This window comes from Lytechinus variegatus, chromosome 6, assembly GCF_018143015.1.
Source record: "Lytechinus variegatus isolate NC3 chromosome 6, Lvar_3.0, whole genome shotgun sequence".
NCBI lineage: Eukaryota > Metazoa > Echinodermata > Echinoidea > Temnopleuroida > Toxopneustidae > Lytechinus > Lytechinus variegatus.
Window position 1 is genome coordinate 16803994 of NC_054745.1, and position 14690 is coordinate 16818683.

At 38.3% G+C, this 14690-nt stretch overlaps 1 long non-coding RNA gene across 1 annotated transcript; it reads right to left on the bottom strand.

Annotated features, from left to right (window-relative positions):
• Nucleotides 1–477: 477 nt before the first annotated feature.
• Nucleotides 478–7282, bottom strand: LOC121417101. Its single transcript, XR_005970311.1, has 5 exons — nt 7043–7282; nt 4800–4977; nt 3996–4152; nt 2099–2224; nt 478–550 (listed from the first exon to the last, which is right to left on the bottom strand). It is a non-coding gene; the product is annotated as an uncharacterized LOC121417101 (long non-coding RNA).
• Nucleotides 7283–14690: the final 7408 nt, after the last annotated feature.

Here is a 14690-nt window from a genome sequence, read left to right on the forward strand (position 1 = left end):
ATGAAAGGCTGCCAATATAAGGTTTAAAGGCAAGGTTCATCCTGACATTACATGTTAGTTGGTGAAAATCCACCAAGAATAAGAGTTATGAAGTTTTAAATTTGTGACTTCACATGCGAGCAGCTCCCCATATTTTATGTGATATCAATTCTATACAAGTGCCTTTTCTAGGGAAATTGGAAAATGATTTTACCTGTGGATTCAATGTTATCAGAAACATTATTTCATACAAGCTTCTGATAAAAACCCATTTAATTATCATGAAAACCATTAAAAAATGGCAATTTATGGAATTTATATTACATGATTGACATATTGGGAGCTGCTCGCATGTCATGTCCCAAATTATAACTTTGAAGCCTCATAACTCTGTTATTCTTTGATATTCGCCAAACTTTAATTTATTAATTTCTCTCATGGTTCTCCTTAAAACCAACTTGATGTCAGGGTGAAATTAGGTCCAAGGGTGCCACGTACTGTGCAATCACTCCCGGGTATGGAACGCGCCATTGTCAATTCCTGTTCATCTTCTTTTTCTTCATGCTCCTTCCTAAATAAAGTGCAAAACAAAGAATCGAAGGGGGTAGAAGACCAATCACACAGACATCTAGTTGGATAATCTGTATTATACCTTACATACTAAGAGCAGGGTTGACAGGTAATACAGGAGTGGGAAATACTAGGTGGTAAATGATATTTCGAAAATCATAATGACAAGGGTTCACAAAACATGACAATTACATTATTCTACCAAAAAAAAAGAAATATCCAATACAATGGCACTTTGGCTATATCAAAATTAAAGATCTAAATTGTTCTATTCTTTTTGGGCCATAATGCATAATGAAATGGGCAAGTGAATCTGGTCAACTTACGATTTTCAGCATGGGAAATCATGCGGCTCAGATTTTTTAATTGTGGTATTGTTAGCCAATATCTTCAAAGGGATGGTCAAAAGCTGAAAATATTCATGTCTTAAATACATAGAGTAGAATTCACTGAACAAAATGCCGAAAATTTCATCAAAATCGGATAACAAATAATAAAGTTATTGAAGTTTAGCAATATTTTGTGAAAACAGTCGTCATGAATATTCATTAGGTGGGCTGATGATGTCACATCTCCACTTTCCGTTTTCTTATGTTATTACATAAAACCATATTTTTTCATTATTTCATACTTGTGTGAATAATATGTCTCCTTTATAATGAAATAAGTTGCAGCAATCAATATCTAATGCACTAAATGAAATGTCAATCCAATTTTTCTAGTTCTTGGAGGAAAAAAATTGAATAAACCTATTTTCATACAATAAAATACAAAAGAACAAGTGGAGATGTGACGTCATTAGCCCACTTAATGAATATTCATGACGACTATTTTCACAAAATATTGCTAAACTTTAAAATTCAATAACTTTGTTATCCAATTTGATGAAATTTTTGGCAGTTTGCTCAGTGAATTCTACTCTATAAATATTTTCAGCCCGGACCATCCCTTTAAGGACTTCTATTGCTCCCCCCCACAAAATAAATAACATGAATCAGCGTTGATCTCATTACATTATTGAGGTAAAACCATAGGAGGTATTTTTCTGAGTTTAGAGAACTGCATTTAAGGAGATTTCAAGTCTTCGCAAGATGTGCAGTTTTGCATAGACATTCAACAACCATGACATACATGCAGAATAGGTATTGACTAAGTCATTGTGTGAACTTATTCCATTGTTATGATTTGCGCTACAGAATTGAGATACTTAATTTAGTATCAGGATTATTAGATAGAACAAATACAGTCAGATAGCTGCCCTGAACAGATTTCAATGTTGGGGTCAAAATTTTACTTGCCCACATTAATTTTTTTTTTTTTACCTTTTTGGGTAAGCAACTTAAGCACTTTGATATTTTCACTTGCCTTGGTCAAGTGAGCATGCGCTACAGTCAAACCTAAGTGCTCTCAAAGATTGCCAACAGTAACGTTCTAATATTGTTCAGGAAAATCAGAGCTTAAACCTAAATTGGCCAAAGTTAGGAAATGAATAAATATATAAATAAATAAATAAAAACTTTGAAAAAGTAAGATGATAATCAATACTTACTAATTGGAGATTGATGAAAGATTCAAGACTTTGAAGTACGGCACATTTAATTTGCCTCATTCCCCTTTCGTTCTGCCGATCAAAATCCCAGGAAGTACTGAAAGCCAAATTTTCTTCATTGTTGACCTGTATAAATGAAAATACGGTTTGAGCAAAGAAGTGACCGGTGAAGGAAGGGAAAACAAAATAAGAATGGGAGCAAAGAAAATAGGAAAGAAAGATGAAGGTGAGGAGATATCAGCATTTTCAAACTAAATGTGTTTGCCTGCAAGTGAGATTCAATCTTACAAGTGGAATGGGTACAAGTATATAATTGAGATATTATAAGGATTGAAGGTAATAAAGGGATTCACCATGGTGATTTCAGCCAAAATGTGTATCACCCATTAATATACAACAAAATCATTTTATATTCAAAAGGCTTGTTGACCCCTGCCTGTGACCTTAAGCTTGGAACTGGAGGTGACCTTCAAATCTCTGAAGAACATCATCTCTCTTAGATTGGTAACAATTTATGAGTGATGATAGAAATTTAAACAAACAAACAAACCAAAATCCTAACAATGAGCTCCAAAAGTTCTTCAACCCCTGCTGTAACATTTGACCTGGAGGTGACCTTCAACCCCCCCCCACTCCCCTGGGGACATCTACCATCCAAGTTTGGTAAAAAAAAAATGGGCATACACTGTACATGGATCAAACGTTATGAGCTGTAATACAAAACTTGCCCTAATAGGCTTAACTTTGACCCATGCTCATCATCAGCCTGACCCATGAGGTGACCCTCATGTTTGGTAAAATTGAAATAAATTTGCATATAACCATGCTTCTCTCCAAGTTTGATTAAAAGCCTTGAGTACAAAGTTATTCAAGTTTTGTCAGTGTTCCCATTTGAAATTCCTGCAATGCATTACTGCTACACAATCCGGGGGGGGGGGGGGCACTCGACCCAAAAATTGGTGGGGGTGTGCCGCGGGCGAGACAAAAAACGGGGGCCTTGGAGTGGGCTAATTGTAAAAAGGAGGGTCCTCGGAACGGGCTTCAGAACTACAAATGTTTGTGAAAACGGGGGTCCTTGGAACGAGTCGCCTGCATGTGAGTGCCTTCATGCATCCCTATGGAACGGGCATACGTGCATGCAGCTAGACCGGCAGCATGGGCGGCGGGTGCGCTAGCACAGAGGCAATGGTCAGACAGCGTTCATTGCAGCGGCTGCTTTTTCAAAATTACGACTCATTGTAGCAGATCGATCGGAACGGCATAACAGAAAATATGCGAAGCTTTGGAGCGGATTTCTTTCTTCCTTTTTCACGAGAAGAAAATAATATGCCTTGGAGTGGCTTTCTTTGTTCTTTTTCTTAATAGGCTATAAAAAATGCTATGCCTTGGAAGTACTGGTGTGACGGAAATTTGAGTGTAAAAATGGGGGTCCCCTCCGCTGCACATACCCACTATGCATTATATACTGAGTGCCCCCCCCCTACACAATAATGCAATAATGGTGAATAATGCTGATAATGCTGTGCGCAGTGTTCAGCTGGTATTATGTTGAGAGTCAATTATCTCTCTTTAATGGCTTGTGCAACACGATAGTAAAAAAAAAAGGGTCTGTGTTACTTCCTCTTCAGAAATCATTACTCTGAATTGGTGTATGTTACTGTAGAACATCATTTGCTTGTTTCGATGAGGTCCATTAACTATACTAATTATGTTGGACAGGATTCGGTGTACATAAGAACACTGATTTCACTTTAAATTGTAAGCATTGTTATTCTTACACACCTGGAGAGGAAATATCCTCTTTTGCAGTTTAAATGCTAATTGATGCAGCTTTGTAAAAGTCTTCGCACTGCTACTGTAAGTTTGAATTGAGTATAACTATAAGACTAAAACTTACTCTGCGTCATTTTCTGGTCCACTCCAGCCCCTAGGATCTTTCTATACCCTGGATTAATCTTCTCCGCAAATTCCTAAGTCTGCATGGACAACTTTGGCCACATTGTGAAAAGGGCACCAGGAGCTGCATCAATTGTTAAATCAAAGTCTTGATCAATCTGAAAATGAAATAAGTATTTATATATAAGCTGTATAACACATAATACAATTACCAGCAATACCATGTTTTCATACATTACCAGTACATTGTAATTAAAAGTCATGCTAAATATTGCTCATTAAATAAAAAAATAAAACTTATCAATGTTTGTAACAAAAACCCTAGGTCACATGCACACACTGCACAAATCAAGTAAAGTCTAGTGAGCTTTGACATTGACCTTTCTATTTCTAACCATTTATCACATTTTTTAAAATATTGATCACTATTGGAGTAATTAACCACTGGAGAAAAATACTTAGTATTTGCAAAATGAGGGGGGGGGAGTTAGGTGGGGAAATTAATATCCCCCCCCCGCCAGAGATTGACATTCATGGGAAGAAGACATAACTTAATCTTTCCAATCGGATTTCAGAACAACTTTTCCACTAATCATAGAATTATGACAACTAAGATGCAACTGAATTTTTAACACTGAGGCAGAGTAAGTGATCCTATGATCTTGCACTATATTCTCAAGCAAGAAAGAGAATAATTTTGGAAATTCATAACCAAAAATGCTTTGTTCAACTTCGAACAATTAAATTTATTTATTTTTTTTTTCATAATGCGAATCCACTGCACTAAGTAATCAAGTTATTTTACCATTCCCAAAAGCTGTAGATATTTGTCAAGAATTTCTGCTGTGCTTGGTCGCGGGTTTCCTCTAGTCAACTCATATCTCGGTACCGAGGTTCGTCACATTAACAACAATGTTGTCAGGTGATGAGTAATATTGCATCCAGTAGGTGTCTTCTTCGTGCTCATCTTCTGCAACATTTAACTGTGATAAACATGAATCAAAGATCAAGAATAGTAACATTAATTATTACACAAGTTATCTGACTATTCTATAGAGAACTGATGGAATAAGTGGATAAATTGTAGAAATTCTCAATAAAAAATTCCCCTGTGCACAGTGGGGGAATTTACATGAAGTCAACCTAAATGTAATTCCTGTATCTCAGATTCAAAATTAGTTTCTGATCATTCACAAACTGTACATACATCTGCAATTACAATGTAACATTTAGATCTGTTGCTATTTGCATGTAGGCCTGTCCTCGCTAGGCTGGCCAATAATAAGGGACTATTGGCCAAGCTAGGCCAGGATTTAGATCTAGGTTTGGACCTATAGTATAGACCTAGATTTTAATGGGGTTTAACATACACATATGTAGACGTACAAAATTGAATAAATTTGACTAGAAATAGATCTAGCCAGGCCTACATTACACGTAGGCTATGTGCTTGAGGACGGCCCGGTCCGAGCTTGTACCGGACCCGGTACCTCGCGCATATCGCATCCGCATGCGATCATCGGCAGTGATTTATGTGTGAGGATCTTCATCACAGTTCATGTAGGCTATAATTCAAATCACCAATTTTGAGACTAATAAGAAGTGAAACTTCGATATGGGCGTTGTGGCGTGCGCCTGTAATCCAAGCTGTGGGGAAGTTACAAATTGATGCAGAGGTTCGAGGTTCGAGCCCTGGTCACGTCTTTCGGATGGTGACGTTAAAGGTCGGTCCCAGACGTAAATAATCATATCTGATTGATACACGTCTGACAAAACTCAAATACACACACACACACACATTTGTGTAAAGATCGTGATGTTGCATGAATTTCATATTTCACCCCCATAAAATCCCACCTTTTGTCACTCAGAATATCAGATCGAGTTCATGGTCTCGAAGTTCGTGTAAGTGGAGCATGGTGTAGGCCTAGGCCCTAGTGGTAATTAAGTGGAGTGGATCCTGCACGAACTTCGCTCAAGGTACCATAGTCTGCGCACATGCGTATCTGCGCAATTCTAGTAGAATCTATAAGATACGCAATGCAAACTTTACACATCTAATGCATAGACAGATATTTATTGCAAAATCCGACTCACAAAGGTGGAAAAATAATGAAATTTGGGTATTTCTTATGACAGCCTCAAAATGCAGCCTTTCTCATCAAAATCTCCAAATCACGTGCAAAAGTGAATGGGTGCGCAGACATGATGGGGCACCATTTTTTTTCAATCTCAAAATGACTGCCGGCCGAGCCGAGGTTTTTCCAATAAAATCATAGCATAGGCCTATATTTCTGACTTGGCGACCATCATATAGAGTTATTGTAATTGAAATTGTAATTGAAATTGAAATGGTTTATTCAGAAAACTTCATCGCAGCCAAAGGCTGAATTGCGAAATTCTGTACAAGGTAAAATACAAAATATATACAATAACAATTGCTATAACAAAATGACATATAAAAGTAATGAAATAAATAAATGTTATATGTTGTAAATTAAGAAAGGAGAAGATTAGAATAATTTTATACATGGGATAACAGTAATATTGGATAGTTGTAACCACAATATGATTCTGTGGGGATAAAGTCAGTAATTCATATTAAAGCTTGCATGAATAAAATAAGAAACAAATTATAAACAAATGATATTTCTTTAAAGAATTGAATATGAAATGTAACTGAGCCGGAATAAGGGGGAAAATGAAAAATATGATGAGGTTGGTAAAACTGATTAAAGGACTTCTGTCAATGAGTTAAGTAGTATTCACCTGACTTACACGGAAATAAGAGATATCATAAATCTAATGATTGATTAAATATTTTCTCGCTGTATATGTATAAAAATGGAATTAGCATACTAAACAATTATACCAAGATGGGATAAAACAACAATGCCCATTGAAAACAACAATGCCCATTGAAAACAAGCAATGCTAGAGTTACACACGTACATGCACACACAATAAAAGCACTGCAACAACGGTAACAATGCATTGACTTTTGAGATTATTCATGAACATTTACTCGAAATCAAGCACTGAATTTACCTCTAAAGATTGGAACTAAATGTGGGAAGTCCCACTCCTGAAGCAGGTTTGTCATTCCCAAATCTTTCATTTTCTAAAACGGAGATTAAACACGATTTTTCCAGTGCACTGCAGCAGTCTCCGAGTCGAACATACTCAACGCCATCTTCCGACCACTAGCATAGCACTGCGCACGCGTACGCATGCGCTTTACATGTGCCGGTATCTTGTACAACCCCCTGTTCAAGCCTTCTGTCTACCGACCTTAAACAGGTCAATTCGCCGTGTTTTATACCGATATTTATAAAAGCTTAAACATGTGCTGTTCAAAAAATTATACAGCACCTCTTATACAGCGATATTTTGTACAGCGTTTTTACTGTGTACTGTGGCTGGCAACATATTATACCACATTTGACACAGAGAGTTTGGTAATAGTCTTCACTGCAGGCATGGTATAATTGGATAAATTGTCAAATATGAGTCTGTGCTCGAAGACTACTTGCTGACAGATACATTTGAGGGCTGGTCTTAGAGAAAGACACAAAACTATATTGTTTTCTGCATGTATATTTATGACCTTCCGAGTGCCAGAATGACAAAGTCCTGTTTGTTCTGCTCAAAACACCCCGTTGGCTCTGTAGACACAGTAGTTTGATATGAGAACAAAGTATATTAATTCCCATTATCCCTTGTTGGAAGAATAATTGTGTAGTTGATAGTCTGATCATGGAGTAGGTCTAGTCTGCTGCGGGCAAACCCTTCGCTCGAGTTTAAGGGTCTGAATGTGCAGCCTACTCATGCCTTGTGTATTGGAACAGCAAGTTTTGTATGTACTAGTCTTTGCGTGGAGGCACACTTGTTGATCAAAGTTCCAATCGGGGTCTGTGCCTGCAGACTAGAGTAGGCCTATGGTTTGATAAAGGAAACGTTTGAAAGAAATATGGGATGATATTGTTTCCTTATCATGTGATAAACTCCCCTTTTAACTTGAAACAAAGGAATTGATAATTATCAATACCTGATTAACTGATTATTTCAATTATGAAACTTTACTCCACTGAATCGCTATGATGACCATAGATCTAAAATTATAAATACTGCAAGTGAAAGTTCCTCCATGTACTGACCAAAATAGAAAGAAAACTTGATTACAGTATACATGTGTCACTTACAAAAGTTGATTGTGTTTTGTTGTGAATAAAATACCTGTACATGTTACATTTCTTTATTTTGTTTATTTGTAATTGTGTGTTGATACATGTTGTATGTTTTCTTTTTAATACTTTTGATGCACATGCATTAGCATTTTATGTGCAGTGTACATGTAGGCCTACTCATACTGCATAATAAATCTTTGATTTTACCACCAAAATAATGAGAAATATAGAGGTACCATAGCATAGGCGGTGTATATCATACATGTATTATTTTTATGTACGTAGAGTCACTAGAGTGTACTTATACATATTGTATTTCCGAAGGCTACGAAGGCATGACATCAAATCGGTTGTTCGCTTCTCACTTGCATTTGATGCGTTGTCCCATCCCTGACCATGATAGTACGGTTCATACATAATCTGCTTATAACCAGATTGAATTTCCTGCGATGATTTCCTGTTCATTTCCAGCCCGCCCATCTTCCAATCTCTGCAGCAGACGGGTCATCTTTTTATTCTTTCAGGGATTGCATCACTTGGGTAGATCAAAGCTGATGTACTCCAGTGAAAAGGGATTTGGTAGCATTGCCGAAGCTTTTAATGTTATTACCTGTTTTTTAAAGTGTACCAGGGACAGAAATGTTATTTGCTCCTAATACTACATTTAGCCTGTTCTGATAATGATGACTATTACATGTATGATGGTGGTGTCGTGACGATTTGGATGATGGGGATGATATTGACTGTATACATGATGGTGATAAAACGATGATAATGATGATGGTAATGATGGTGATGATGGTGATGATGATGGTGATGATGATGACTGTAGATGATAAATGATGGTGGTGATGATAATTACGATGACGACGATGCTGATGATGCTGATGGTGGTGGTGATGATAATGATGATAATGATGATGATGATGGTGATGATGATGATGATAATGATGATGATGATGATGGTGATGATGATAATGATGATGGTGGCAGTGGTGGCGGTGGAGGGTGAATTGCAACATGACAATGAAGATGTGGATGATGATTATGGCGATGCTGCTGCTCATGATGAGATGATGATAAAAATGGTGGTGGTGGCGATGGAGATGAATGTAGATGTCATTAATTATTTGTGTATCCTGTAACAATACATGTATTGATACATGTACTTCATAGCAATGCAAGAACACTAGAAATAAAAGTTTAAAGAGAATAATCAAGAGATGAAGAAAAATTTGATAAAAGAAAGAGTGAAAGAAAAATCAAAGGAAAAAGAAAAGAAGACATGACATAAAAACTAAAATGGGATGAGATGTATTGGCCAAGAAAGGAAGGATGGAAAGGGAGGGAGGGGGTAAAAAACAAGGGAACATAGAGGCTGTTCTCACTACGTTCCTAAAACTAGTTTACTGGAAACTAGTTTAGTGGAAACTAGTTTAACGCGTAGTGAGAACGGTCAAAGCGGTCTTGGAAGCGATCTTCCAAACCAGTTTGGAAAACCACCTTGCGATGTAGTTTTCAAGATCGCTTTGCCTCGTTAAACTGGTTTTAGCGTAAGTGAGGACACAGCCGTTCTTCGGGAAGCGATCTTCGCACATTTTGAGCGCGCTACTCCACACGACAGGTGTAGAATGCCTATGCTGCGGTTTCGAATTTCGCGCGAAACGTCTCACCCCACTGAGAGCGTTTCCATAGCAACAAGAGCGCTTTACGTGAAGTGAAATTGAAAACCACTTTTGTGTGATCAAGTGAGAACGCTAGCAAAGCGATCTTCCAAAGTGGTTTCCTGAATCGGTTTCCAGTAAACTAGTTTTAGAAAGCGTAATGAGAACGGCCTCATAGTCAACATACATGGAGAAATGTCATTTTTGTCTCACCTGCGAAGCAAAGTGAGACTATAGGCGCCGCTTTTCCGACGGCGACGGCGGCGGTGGCGGCGGCGGCGGCGTCAACATCAAATCTTAACCTGAGGTTAAGTTTTTGAAATGACGTCATAACTTATAAAGTATATGGACCTAGTTAATAAAACTTGGCCATAAGGTTAATCAAGTATTACTGAACATCCTATTAAAGTTTCATGTCACATGACCAAGGTCAAAGGTCATTTAGGGTCAATGAACTTAGACCATGTTGGAGGATTCAACATCGAAATCTTAACCCGAGGTTAAGTTTTTGAAATGTCATCATAACTTAGAAAATATATGGACCTAGTTCATGAAACTTGGACATAAGGTTAATCAAGTATCACTGAACATCCTGCATGAGTTTCACGTCACATGACCAAGGTCAAAGGTCATTTAGGGTCAATGAACTTTGGCCGAATTGGGGATATCTGTTGAATTCCCATCATAACTTTGAAAGTTTATGAATCTGATTCATGAAACTTAGACATAATAGTAATCAAGCATCACTGAAAATTTTGTGCAAGTTTCAGGTCTCATGATTAAGGTCAAAGGTCATTTAGGGTCAATGAACTTTGGCCGAATCGGGGGTATCTGTTGAATTACCATCATAACTTTGAAAGTTTATGGATCTGATTCATGAAACTTGTACATAAGAGTAATCAAGTATCACTGAACATCCTGTTCGAGTTTCAGGTCACGTGATCAAGGTCAAAGGTCATTTAGGGTCAATGAACTTTGGCCGAATCGGGGGTATCTGTTGAATTACCATCATAACTTTGAAAGTTTATTGGTCTAGTTCGTTAAACTTGGACATTAGAGTAATCAAGTATCACTGAACATCCTGTGCGCATTTCAGGTCACATGACCAAGGTCAAAGGTCAATGAACTTTGGCCGAATTGGGTGTATCTGTTGAATAACCATCATATCTCTGTAAGTTTATTGGTCTAGTTCATAAAAAGTGGACATAAGAGTAACCATGTATCACTGAACATCTTGTGCGAGTTAGAGTAATATTCAAAGTCAGCACTGCTGCTATATTGAACCGCGTGATGCAGGTGAGACGGCCAGAGGCATTCCACTTGTTATAGTAATAAAGGCATTTTTAACACACAAAAAAAGTACAATAGTGATCTAATTGTCATTTCATGTAGGCATGTACCTGTACAAGAGCATGTGGACTGTGGAGGTGGTAATTGTTTGTTTTGGTGTGGACCACAATAGCTGCCTTCATAGCTAAATTTGTGTTTTTGATAGTCTGAGTAAAGGCACATCGATAACTCCTGGGGGTGTTTCATATAGCTGTTTGTAAGGCTGCGTTTAAGCGACCTCGACCCAGAATCATGATTTGAATCACCATTTGAATTATGATTCAAAACAGCAGCATGAATCACGATCCGACAGAATCAGCGTTTATACGACCATCTTTCTAACGCTGTTTCTCCCTGAATTCGGGCCGATCCAGTGCGCATCACAGTGCGCAGTTTGACCCAGGAAGTATAGGTCAACATTTTCGCACGTGTTTCTAACTTCACGTCGGCTGCTAGCTTTTTGCTGCCGCCGGAGCTAACGCGAGATCGTTTGTGCAAGTGCAACGCTTACTCGGCTTCCGAAAAATAAATCTTTCACTTCCAGAATTCCGTGTATTAATTGTACCTCGTATTGTTTTTGATGGGGAACCAGAAGGGGTCATCATCCTCCCTCCCACCTCCCGATCGATTTTTCTTGTCTATGATGGTCCTGTACTGGGCACGAATTCTGTTAATTTTGTCTCGACAGGCGGTGCCACATCTCCGTTGAAATCCCTCCCTCGCAAGCGCCACTGAAAGGGATCGTCTTATTACTGTGAATCCCGGTAAGGGATGCTTGTGCTTCAGGCTGAGCCCAAAGCACAAGCAGAGCCCTGAGTTCATCGTCAGTCCAATTTGTGCCTTTGGAACTTGAAGAAATGATGGATGAAAACAATGAAATATGCAAATGACGCTACAGTACAACCCCGGGGGTACAATACACAGAATGATAATTCCTAAATGCTGGCAATACTGCTACACGAAAATTAACCTGCACGAAACACAGCGCGCGCCTTTGAGTCGAACCCGGAAGAAGCACGACACAATGACGTCATAGAATCATGATTCAAATCACGATATCGTTCATACGACCTTTTTCGTTCGTGATTCTACAGAAACGTCTTTCCAAACGCCCCTTTTTTCGTGTTTCATGTTTGTGATTCTAATCATGATTATATTCAATTTCGACTAAACGCAATCGTGATTCTGCAGAATCGTGATTTGAATCATGATTCTAATCATGATTCTAGGGTAAAAAAGTGTCGAATAAACGCACCCTAAGATACGACTGACTTTACGCCCGACTGTTGATCCTTGTGCTATGTGACATCCCTATGTAATTGAGTCATGACCTACATGCAAGAACATGTTCCAGTTGTGCGTATAAAGTCGTTCGTAACTTTATGAACAGCAGCAACACCCACCTGGCTTGTGATATATACACACATGCACCTGTAGTTTCCAATAAACTAGTTTTAGGAACGTAGCACAGCCTCTAAGTCTAAGGGTCATTCATATTGCTAAAAAAAGTGAGTTACAGATCAACAAGGTTCACAAAACAACAAAATGTTACAAGCTACTGAAATCCTTGCATCTGAATGGCAGAGAGTCAAATTGGACAGTGCTGACAAAACTTCTCCTGAAATTCTCCCCACAGCATGTGCCTTCATGCAAGCATGGAGGTACATGTAGTTTTAATAGTGGAAACTAGTTTAACGCGTAGTGAGAACAGTCAAAGCAGTCTTGGAAGCAATCTTCCAAACCAGTTTGGGAAACCACCTCGCGATGTAGTTTTCAAGATCGCTTTGCCTCGTTAAACTGGTTTTAGCGTGAGTGAGGACACAACCGTTCTTCGGGAAGCGATCTTCGCACATTTTGAGCGCGCTACTCCACATGACAGGTGTAGAATGCCTATGCTGTGGTTTCGAATTTCGCGTGAAACGTGTCACCCCACTGAGAATGTTTCCATAAAGCAACAAGAGCGCTTTATGTGAAGTGATTTTGAAAACCACTTTCGTGTGATCAAGTGGGAACGCTAGCAAAGCGATCTTCCAAAGTGGTTTCCTGAATCGGTTTCCAGTAGAAAGTATGAGAACGGCCTCCTAGTTAAAGTTGGCATATTATGGTGGCGTTATGGCTCATTCAATGTGAATGAATGCACTATGCATCGGAAATCATTGGGGTCTTGATGTTAAGATTATAGGTCTTTTCGGATTCTTATTTTTTTAGATCAGAGACAATCATAGCCTTTCCATGGTCTAGCATAGGAAACAATATGTAAAAGACAAATTGTCCTCATCCAAATAAATAGAAAACTTTGAATTTTGAATATTTTGTAATTATGAGTCATTATACTTATAGGGCTACATCAGGGTGACCAGATTTCACAAAATGAAATACGGGACATTTGACCAACGAAGATAAACAAAGAAGCCCACACAAGTATTAGACTTGTGAAAAATATAAAGAATTGGAAGAGAAAGTGAACGAAAGAATAAAGGAGAAAGAAAAGAGATGATTGAGAAGGAAAGAAAATAAAGGAAAACAGAAAAAAATAACAGAAAGTTAGAATAAAAGAAGAATGAAAGAAATAATAAAAGAGATAAAATATAAGGTTTCCGTCATTCTATGAAATTAATATAGAAAGAAAGAAAAAAGAAAGAAAAAAAGGGAGAAAGAAAAAGAAAGAAAGGAAGGGAAGATGAATAATACCGTGTTTACACATGACTCGGCTCGAGTGTTGAATCCTCAAGCAGGGTCGAACGCTGCGAAGAGGGCATGCTGTGATCGCGTTTATACGTACATATAAAAAGGCGAGTTCAACACGGCTCGCGGATCTCGAACGGAAGAAGAATAATGACGTCGCAAATTAAAGGCGGGAAATTCACCGCTGGAATCGAATCTTGTCCGTGCGAACAACAACAATGCCAAAAGTGAAAGCGCGCGCAGTGACCTAGGTCAAGAGGGTTCGACACGGCTTTCTGTTTACACACGAAAAAAATGCCGAATCTGACTCGGCTCGCGGGTTGAAACCTACGATTTTGGCGGATCAAAAAAGCCGTGTTCGACACGGCTCGCGGATCACACTGATCGCGTTTACACAGCATAAAATTGCCGTGTTCGACACGGCTCGCGTGTTGAACCCCCGAGCCGTGTCCCTGTGTAAACACGGTATGAAAGTCTGAAAGACAAAATAAAGGAGAGAATTAAAGGGGGAAAGGTAAGAAAAAGAAGGAGGAAAGAAATAATGAAGGAAATAAACATGTTTCCTTCTTTCTTCGAAAGAAAGAAAGAAAGAAAGAGAGAAGAAAACAGGAGGAAGGAAGAAAGGAAGGGAAAGAAAGATAGAAAGATAGAAACAAAGAAAGAAAAGAAAGAAAGAATAAAGGAAAAAAATAATAAGGGGAAAAAATAAAGAAAGGAAGAAAGAGCGGAGGGGAAGAATGAAGGGAGGAGAGAACGTAAAAAAAGAGAAAATAATGGGAGGAGAAAAAGAACGAAAAGAATCAGGAGAAGAAGAGAGAAGGAAGCCAAGGT